Source organism: Macaca thibetana, chromosome 4, assembly GCF_024542745.1.
Source record: "Macaca thibetana thibetana isolate TM-01 chromosome 4, ASM2454274v1, whole genome shotgun sequence".
NCBI lineage: Eukaryota > Metazoa > Chordata > Mammalia > Primates > Cercopithecidae > Macaca > Macaca thibetana.
This window is the reverse complement of record NC_065581.1, coordinates 127529427-127539744: the sequence shown is the minus strand read 5'-3', so window position 1 is coordinate 127539744 and position 10318 is coordinate 127529427. Positions and strand designations below refer to the sequence as shown.

The following is a 10318-nucleotide window of genomic DNA, read 5'->3' as shown; positions in this document are numbered from 1 at the left end:
CAATTATCATGCCTCAGCCTCCTGAGTAGCTGGGACCACAAGTATGTGCCACCATACCCAGCTAATTTTTGCGCTTTTACTAAAGATGAGGGTTTTGCCATGTTGGCCAGGCTAGTCTCGAACTCCTGGCCGCAAGTCATCCACCCAGCTCAGCCTCCCAAAGTGCTGGGATTACAGGCGTAAGCAACAGTGCCTGGCCCTGAAATATGGTCTTTTGGGCTCAAAGAGCTGGCTACCTCATAATACATACAGTTGTATTACCAAGATGGTCTTGCATTTGTTCCCCATTGGGTTTAGTTTTCATAACTATACTAAGAGCTAATATTTAGTGAGTGCCCACTATGTGCCATGCACTGTACTAGTTCTATAAATACATTATCTCAAATAGTCCTCACAATAGACCAGTAAGGTAGGCGCTTTTATTCCCATTTTTCCAGATGGGATACAGAGTCAAGCCCCGTGGAGTCAGGATTTGAACACACATCTGCAGGTTTGGGGGACAATAGAACCTATCTTGTCTTCACTCATGTTCCATGATGGTCCCCAGGGCCCCAGCGCTGTACATTCCACGATGCAATCAAGATTCATTTGGAATTCTCTGAAGTGCTCCAGCAGGCCTTGTGCAACTCAAACGTTCTGTCAACTCTTGTCTGGGGATAACATAAATCTACAGCTTCTTTCACAATAATACTAGCAATAACAACAGTGACAGATTTTTAAATAATTTGCATATGTATTCTTTTATTTTATCCTTTAAAAAGTCTTATAAAATGGGTAGAATAGGTAGTTTGCAAATAAGAAACCAAGACTTAGGTAAGTAATTTAAATTCTCTAAGTGACGGCTAGTAAACTGTGGAATCCAGGAATAAAACCCACGTCTTCCAAGCTCAAGGCCAGCGGGTCTGAGTGTGGCAACTGAACCAGTAGCATCCAGGAATTTGTTTTAAATAAACATTCTCAGGGCCCAGCACAGACCTAATAAATCCGAAACTCTGGGGGTGGGTCCAGCCATCCATGTTGGAACAAGCCCTCCAGGTGACAGTGGTGCAAGCTCAAGCTTGGTCTAGGCCAGTGCCTCTTCCATTGCCTGGTATGGTGTTCACTCCACCACCTCTAGTTCTGACTCTCTGCAATGAATGAAAAGAGAAAAAAGTGAGCGGTCTAACAGAATCTTTTGTATCTGAAGTGCAATTTCATCAGTGACTTCTTAAGATTATGCCTGAGATTCTTAGTGTTGGGAAGAAAAGCACATCTCAGCCCCAACAGAGGAGGTTAACAAAGCCCACTGAACTTCATTTATTTTCTCACAGGGAACTCAAGTGTGACAATTCTCCAAAACAGGATTGCATTTTTTCTTACTTATAAAAAATTTTATCTCAACAATATCTCTTCTGTGAAATACAATACTATCAGAATCACAAATGGCTTTTTTGAGAGTTGGTTTTTCTGTTTTGTTTTGAGACAGCATCTCGCTCTGACACCTAAGTTGGAGTGCAATGGTATGGTCAGGGCTCATTGCAACCTCAACCTCATAGGCTTAAGCACTCCTCCTGCCTCAGCCTCCCAAGTAGCTGGGACTACAGTTGTGTGCAACCAAACCTGGCTAATTTTTTATTTTTTTGTAGAGACAGAGTCTCGCTATGTTTCCCAGGCTGGTCTTGAACTCTTGGGGTCAAGCACTCCTCCCGCTTTGGCCTCCCAAAGTGCTGGGATTACAGGCATGGGCCACTGTGCCTGGCTAGGAGTTTTATTTTTGATAGGATTTTGCCTATGAACATTAAATAAAGAAAATATTTTCCAATGAACTATTTATTAGAAATTAGCAATATTTATCTAAATATTAATCTCAGGTAAGCATTTAATGACCAATGGAAACTGGGGGTGGGGGACCCAAGCAAATAGCCATCAAAATCAGTAGAAATAGCACTTTTTAAAAATAAACATTCATTAGGGAGAAAGTGCTGCACAGAACATAGGAACATTGTCTTTAAAGTCAAATGGCCCTGGGGTCCAACACAGCTCTGCCACTTACCTACTACCTATAGGACTCAGAGCAAGTCACCTATCTATCCTCAGCTGGACTTTATGCATCTGAAAAATGGAATCATAATGGAACCCACTCAAAGAGTTGTCCTGAGAATTAAATGAGCTCACATATGAAAAATACTTAAAACACCGTGACCTCTGCATAGTAAGGACTCAAAGACTGTTAGCAATTATTTTTGTGTTTTAAGTGACAAATATGTGCCATGTGCATAGTAGATCAGATACCAGGGACAGAACAATGAATAGCATGTGAAGCTTGCCCTCTGGTCCTTCAAGGCTCACCCTTTCACTCTATTCTACAAAGTCTGTTTCCGTTTTGGTTTATTTTTAATGTAGCACTTGGAACATATCCCAAATTTTCATATAACCTGGCAGGACTGGGCTGGCGAGCAGTAAGACTTCTTTTATAAGTACTTAAGATACCATCAATGATAAGACATATTATTTCAGGTACTGTTCAAAACGAAAAAAAACACTGCTAATCATAATTTTAAGATGTCATTGATTGTGAAATACTCCCTAATTTCAATTCAAGAAGCAGTAGAAAAAAAAATTTGGTTTTAGAATTCACGCAGTGTAGTATTTTCATTTCCCATCACTGCCTAGAACGCACAAAGAAACACTCTGCCTGGGCCATGCGTATATCTGTGTTAAGGGATGGAATGGGAAGTGGCTCACAAAAAGGATATTTCACAATAGATCAGAACTGGCCTTGAAGAAACTTTCTGAGTCAGAAAACAAATAAAAAAAACATCAATGGCAGATATCCTGCACCAAGAGGACAGTATGCTTCTGGAGCTGCCGGTGCACTCTGTAAAAATGACTGCAGTCAGGTCAAGCAAAAGTCCACTTATTTGGCTCCTACTCTTTGCCATTCATTGTTAGGTGGAGGGCTGCCAGCAAAATCACATCTATTCTCTCTAGATATTCACATACTAGTAGGAGAGGTAGACACATAGACAGAATGCAGAGGACGGTTTCAATGTAGAAATATGCAAAGTCTAGAAATAGTACAAGAAAAATGAAGCATTAGGGGAGGAGAGGGAGTAAGAAGTGTGGCTAAAGAAAGCTCCTTGAGAAGGCAATGCCTGAGCAGGTTTTGAAAGATAACTAAGAGCTAAACAAGCATTTAGTGAAAGCAACAACGCTAATAAAAAAATGTGGGTGTTATGTCTATTTCAGCTAATGTTGTTTTTCCACAACTGTAGATTGGATGCCCTACCTCAGCTAGTCAGGAGAGAGCTTGTGAAAGAGCTGTACAAATATCTGCCAGAACCAGTGAATCTGGAAGCTCAGATGAAGTCACTCATTATTATTTCACACACACACACACACACACACACACATAAATGAAAAAGAACCTGGCACAGCTTTGGTACTTTTTGTTTTCATGGCTTAAAAAAAATAAAACAAAAAACAAACAAACAAAAAAAAAAACAGCATTAGGGTTCAGTCTTAAAGAGAAGTTGAGATATCACATTTCTTTTCAATTCTTCATATTGGACTCTGCAAGAGAAATAAAGGGGCAGGGAACACATTGTAATAAGAAACAACATGCATTATGAAATTGTTAGACAAGGCCAGGCACGGTGGTTCACACCTGTAATCCCAGCACTTTGGGAGGCCAAGGTGGGCAGATCACCCGAGGTCAGGAGTTCTGAGACCAGCCTGGTCAAGACGGTGAAACCCCGTCTCTACTAAAAATACAAAAATTAGCCTGGCATGGTGGTGCTAGCCTGCAGTCCCAGCTACTCTGGAGGCTGAGGCAGGAGAATTGCTTGAACCCAGGAGGTGGAGGTTGCAGTGAGCCGAGATCACACCACTGCATGCCAGCCTGGGTGACAGAGTGAGACTCAGTCAAAAAGGAAGGAAGGAAGGAAGGAAGGAAGGAAGGAAGGAAGGAAGGAAGGAAGGAAGGAAGGAAGGAAGGAAGGAAGGAAGGAAGGAAGGAAGGAAGGAAGGAAGGAAGGAAGGAAGGAAGGAAGAAGGAAGGAAGAAAAAAAGAAAGAAAGAAAAGAAAGAAAGAAAGAAAGAAAGAAAGAAAGAAAGAAAGAAAGAAAGAAAGAAAGAAAGAGAGAGAGAAGAGAAAGAAAGAAAGAAAGAAAGAAAGAAAAAGAAAGAAAGAAAGAAAGAAAGAGAGAGAAAGGAAAGAAAGAAAGAAAGAAAGAAAGAAAGAAAGAAAGAAAGAAAGAAAGAAAGAAAGAAAGGAAAGAAAGAAAAAGGAAGGAAGGAAGGAAGGAAGGAAGGAAGGAAGGAAGGAAGGAAGGAAGGAAGGAAGGAAGGGTTAGACAATACAAATAAATCAAATCAGGGAGATGGAGGAGCATGTGTGATTTTTCACAAAGGAGGGGTTTTGCAAAGAATGGTGTATTTAGCTTATAAAGTATGTACAAAATCCATTTTTCTCTGGGCACTTGTCCAATTCTGTCTCTTTTCCACTTTAAGTCAATGCTGATGGTATGGTAAAGCTTTTTTTACTCAGAAAGAACTCTAGTCAACCTTGACACATTTTTTTTTTGAGACCGAGTCTCGCTCTGTCACCCAGATTGGAGTGCAGTGGCTCAATCTCGGCTCTCTGCAAACTCTCCCTCCCGGGATCACGCCATTCTCCCGCCTCAGCCTCCCGAGCAGCTGGGACTACAGGCGCCCGCCACCACACCTGGGTAATATTTTTGTATTTTTAGTAGAGACGGGGTTTCACTGTTTTAGCCAGGATGGTCTTGATCTCCTGACCTGATGATCTGCCCCCCTCGTCCTCCCAAAGTGCTGGGATGACAGGCATGAGCCACCACGCCCAGCCAACACTTCTAAACTTAGAAGTTTCTTTGACCCTATCAGTTTGTTGTCACTTCCAACCTAGGGCCCCTCAAATGGCAGAAGTAACTTGAACACAAATTTAGTGATGTTCCTTCCTTGTTTAATTTTATAGCTGTCATTTGTCAAATTGCCTTCTTCCTACATCTGCCACCTACTATACACCCTCATTGACACTCTGAACAACACACCAGATAAAACCAGTTTGTTCACACTTCATATGCCAAGGCAACCATATATCAGGCAGTTCAATTTTGGACTTTCTGGGATTTCAGGGAGAATTTATCCACAAAGAGTATATGCATAGCCCAGGTTCCCTCTGAAAAAAATTCCGAATCAGTTGCAAAATTCCCATGACACTAATTATAATTAGGCAGAGATAGACGAGAGGATAAGAGTATGGCTCCAATCAAGGAGACTTCACCGCATATAAATGTTTGCATGGCAATCATGAGATCATGGATGCAAACAGCTAGCACAGGGCCTGCTATGTAAAACCATCAAAAGCTTAGTTGCCCCCATGTGGGGTTATCTCAAAGGCAACCCACCCTAATCTGAGGTAACAAGTATTCTGGAAGAATCCAAAGCTGTGGAAGAGCAGAAACACAGAGGAAAGAGGAAGTTGTTTGGTTTGTGTTGGTTTTTTTTTTTTTTTTTTTTTTTTTACCAGAACCTGTTTCAGCATTCTTATAGGGAAAAGCCAAGCCTTACCATCTTCCTCATTATTAAACATGCTTAGAAAGCCTGCGAAACCTTATTTTTTAACAGACGTTGGTAGCATATACTGTGTATCAATGGAACTGAATGCTCAAGTTAGACCATAAATAATTTTTGTACATAATTTATATGTTTTTGTAAAGCAAAAGGAATTACGTTTTCATCAGAAGCTTTTCTCACGTTATTGCCAAACTCCCTCTTTTTTCTGTGTCTGATGTAAGGTCACGTTGTTGCACAATTGGGAACACTGGGGTAATAACGGGAGACAGAAAGGACAGGGAACCATGCGTTTCAATTTGTTCACAATACATTTGTAACTCATCTCTGTCTTCTCCACTCTTCCTCCTGGCTCTATGGGTCATGGTAGAGGAACAATTATGTGGAAGAAATCAAATATGAATGACTGCTTTCCCCTCCAGCTCTCTTCCCTACTTCCTCCTTGTGATATGCTTATCACGTTTCCCTGCAGGGTTGTAAATAAAGGCTTCTGGGGCTCTCACAGCTCGAGAGAGAAGTAGCCCCCTCCTATCAGCCCTAACAAACTGTTGTTCAGCAAATCGTGATAAGAATATCATTGTGATAAGAACATCATTGTGATACAGAGTATCTAATGAATTTCTAACTAATATTAATCTTTTGGCCTGGCGCAGTGGCTTGCACCTGTAATCTCAGCACTTTGAAAGGCCGAGGCGGGAGATCATTTAAGGTGGGGAGTTCTGACCAACATGGTGAAACCTCATCTCTATGAAAAACACAAAAAAAATTGCTGGGTGTACTGGCACATGCCTGCAATCCCAACTACTCAGGAAGCTGGGGCAGGAGAATCACTTGAACCCAGGAGTCAGAGGTTGTAGTGAGCTGAGATCGCACCACTGCACTCCAGCCTAAGCAGCAGAATGAGACTCCTTCTCAAAAAAAAAAAAAAAAAAAATATATATATATATATATATGTCTAAATATTTTATAATAAATCATCAAACATACAACACATTTTATTAACTATTTAAATTATATCAATGGAAAGAAGTGCATTTGGAGCTTTTTTTAAAGAAAATAACACTCTGGAAGATTGTGTGTTTTTTGAAACTACTTAAAAGTATAAAAATCATTATATTTTAGAGACTGGAAAGATCTTAGGCACCACTTCACCTATTCTATTTGTTTTCTATAACAAAAATTAAGCACCTAAATACTTCATTCAAAAACCACCCATAAGATAGTGGTGGAGGTACATATTTAGGTAAGAATCTTTCTACCACATCATATACTCCTGGTCCACCCCATGGATACACTATATTGAGTCATAAAAATTTGACAATATATTTGGGATAATAGTCTAAGGATCTTATCCAACATAAATACTATTTTCCAACATTTTCACTTATATTCTAAAGCAACAGGCTCTCAACTACAATTATTTCTTCATTTTATGCTTTTGTAATAAGGTAGTTTGTCTAGTCTACCTTATTACTAACTCTGGTGTTACCCCTCGTTGTCTAAACAAGTACCTTGGTTTGACTCATGGCAATGTCTCTTCTCTGGATCTGTTCTTCTGGCCATGCCTCAGTTATCACTGTGTCTTCCTAATGCAGTTTCAATGGCCAGCAAAAGAGACGCTTGAGCACCAAGAAGAATACTTTCCAGTCCAATAAGAAGCAAAAGTTCCCGTGAATTTCCTTTGATAGTTACACATTCGATTTTCATGCATTCATTCAGTTACGAATTCCTTCTGAAGTCCCAGGCACTGGATTATGTGCTGCAGAGGCCAATGCCTAATAAGATACTGTCCCAGGACTCATAGAGCCCATAGTCTCATGAGGACAAAATGTGTAAACCCTGCACTGTGGATATGGCCAGAGAAAGCAGTAAATAATCGAGGTGCTTTGGGGAGTGGAGAGGAAGGAGCTGTGCCTGGGAAGGATGGCAAACAGCCTTATCTAAATATGCCAAATCCAAGCAGTCAAGACACCTAGGTTCTAAATTTTTTACAAGAACAATCTCATTCTCCTCTGATGGAGAAGACACAGCCCAGCTGTGATCTAGTATCTGGGCATTCCGATCACAGGAACAAAAGATCAGCAGTCATTGCCTGATCACCAAATAGAACAGAAGCATGGGTCTCAGGACCTGGAGAGTGGGGATAGATGGTAAAAATGAGAGAGAACGGACAACAGAAAATCTATGTGAAAACCAAGCCAGCCATCTGTAAGCCTCTTGAGAGACAGTCAAACCACACAGTTTTGAAAACAAATTCTCAGCTGCTTGAGCAGGCAGGTGGATCAGCCTGGGCTAACTCTGGAAGATCTAATCAGTTGCAGGTGCATTTTGGGTGTTTTAAGTGCATGTTAGTCATAGGGGTAAACTGTCACTTTGCACAGTTGAGGTTGAGGCATAGAACTAGTACTTTCTCTTTACTGGAGTTGCTGCTGCACCTGAGCCAGTGTGGGCTCCCAGCCACGCATGAGGTTGGGAGATGTCCAAATCGAATCGCTGTCTTGCCTAAATCTCAGAGCTCTCCAATGACACTAGTTACCTCTCAGGGCTAGGACAAGGATGAGGCAAGGGAGGCACTGAGAATAAGATATAACTCAGGTTCCCACTCTGCACCATCTTGAGCAAGATCAAGTTCTTCCTTAGACCCTGCCTCTTCTTCCAGAATATCTTTCCAATTCTAGGAGGAAGAAGGGCTTCAACAATTCTATGGCAGGCAGCACTTACTATACAAGAGAAATGTGGGACAAGGAGGAGCCTAGTCGATTTCCCAAGGACCTCTGACCAAAAATCCCTATTGAATTTTTACAAAGAGATGTTGGTCAGGGGATTCAAAATTTCAGTTAGAGACGAGAAATGTTCAAGAGACCTATTGTGCAACATGATGACTATAGTCAGTAACAATAGGTTGTGTTATTGAAAATTAGGAGAGTAGATTCTAAGTGCTCTCACCACACACACACACACACGCGCGCACACACACACACACACGTGTGAGGTAATGCATGTTAATTAGCTCAATTTAGCCATTCCACAATGTATGCATATTTCAAAACAACATGTTGCACATGATAAATATATATAATTTTTGTCACTTAAGAAACTAGTTTAGAAAAATTTCTATTGGCAGAGTCTCAAAAGCAATGGTACTCCTAGTGCCCAATCTCAAATTAGTAATGAGGTTTTTTTTGTGATTTCTTTTTTTAAAGAAAATATTTGATTCATCTCTTGTCTCCTTCCATGTGTTTCCTTCACTTCTCCCAGTCGAAAATGCATTTCTCAGCATCTCCCTTCTCTGCTTATTGAAAACAGATTCAAAATATACGCCCCTGGGAAAAAATTTCTTGTGTAAGGCATATTTTTAATTCTGTTGTGGCTTAACCCTTGATTGTAACACCAGAGACCTGCTAAGAACTGTCAACTCTAATGTTTAAACACTATTTTAAGACTCATACATATTTATTACGATGTCCCCTGGGTTTCTCTTCTGAATGAGACTTTAAACCAACAATCATTTTTATAAACAGAGCAATAACCACAAAATATTCAACAAATTATATACATGGCTTAACAACTATCTAATCCAGAGAAAAACGCATAGACATTACTATATAGATAATATATCCTATTTTTTTATTATCCATTTACTTCAACTTCATTGTTTTCCTTTTTAAAAAATAAGGCTAGTATTATCATAAACCAGTATCCATGGTTTCCTTTTCATTAAGTTCTCTTTTTCTCATTATGTTCACTCACCTTAAAAAAATCCTATTTGGGAAAGAGGAAGAAAATAAGGGGAAAAATGATTTACAAGGCAGGAGAGAGACGTTTCCTCTACGTGACACCATGGCTCCAAAAGCACTGGGCAGATTTTCCACAAAGGATAAGAAAAGAACTAAACATGTTCTATTTCACAAAATTACAGACAGATTATTGGATGCAAGATGGATTGCACCTCAGAAAGAGCCCGTCCTTCCGTCAATGCACACTGGTCATAGAGTCTCATAAAACGTTTTCAAACAGCTGAGGGCAAGCCCCGAGATGAGATGTACCTTCATGCTGGGTTTCCAGGCAGAGGTCACTTTGCCAGTGAGTTTGTTTGCTGCTCAGCTGACGCAGGAGTTAAGTAAAAGCCTCCAGCAGCACAGAAATGTGGGTCTTTCCCTCAGTGATTCATCACTATCAGCAATCAGACAAACTGTCTCATAAAGTCTGAGCATAAATTACTTCATCTCCACCAATTTGGGTCTAAAGATCATTATGAATGCACTTGGAAAACACCTTGTTCATTTTTACTTACTATTAACTCTAGGATGTTTTATATGGTTGACCACAAGAAGACAGGGATAACAAAATACTGCAATCACCCAACCATAACTTTAAGAGAAAGCCTCTCCCGTTTAGAACTCCGTATAATTCATTAATAATATCCATCAATATCTATGAATGTAAGAAAACAGAGGCACTTACCCAAATGAGTAATTTTTTAAAAAGCTGCCATCTACAAAATCGTATTTTGTTGAATCCTCACAAAAATTTTGTGATATATGGCTGAGACTTTAAACCCATTTTGTGATAAGAAACTGAGATCCAGAAGGGTTAGGGCACTTGCTTAATGGCACATCACTTGTTAGTAGCAGAGCTGGGATTTGAACCAGGGTTGTTCCGAATTCTAGTCCAGTTTCTTCCTAATATACTAGGCTGTTTAACTCAGATGATGGCCAGGCTTACTACGACCATTATGCTCAAT

The 10318-nt window shown here is 40.2% G+C and overlaps 1 long non-coding RNA gene across 1 annotated transcript; it reads right to left on the bottom strand.

Moving 5' to 3' along the window:
* Positions 1–721: 721 nt before the first annotated feature.
* LOC126952645 (uncharacterized) lies at positions 722–10030 on the bottom strand. The gene is made up of 2 exons (XR_007724979.1): positions 9621–10030; positions 722–1127 (listed from the first exon to the last, which is right to left on the bottom strand). It is a non-coding gene; the product is annotated as an uncharacterized LOC126952645 (long non-coding RNA).
* Between the last annotated feature and the right edge of the window lie 288 nt (positions 10031–10318).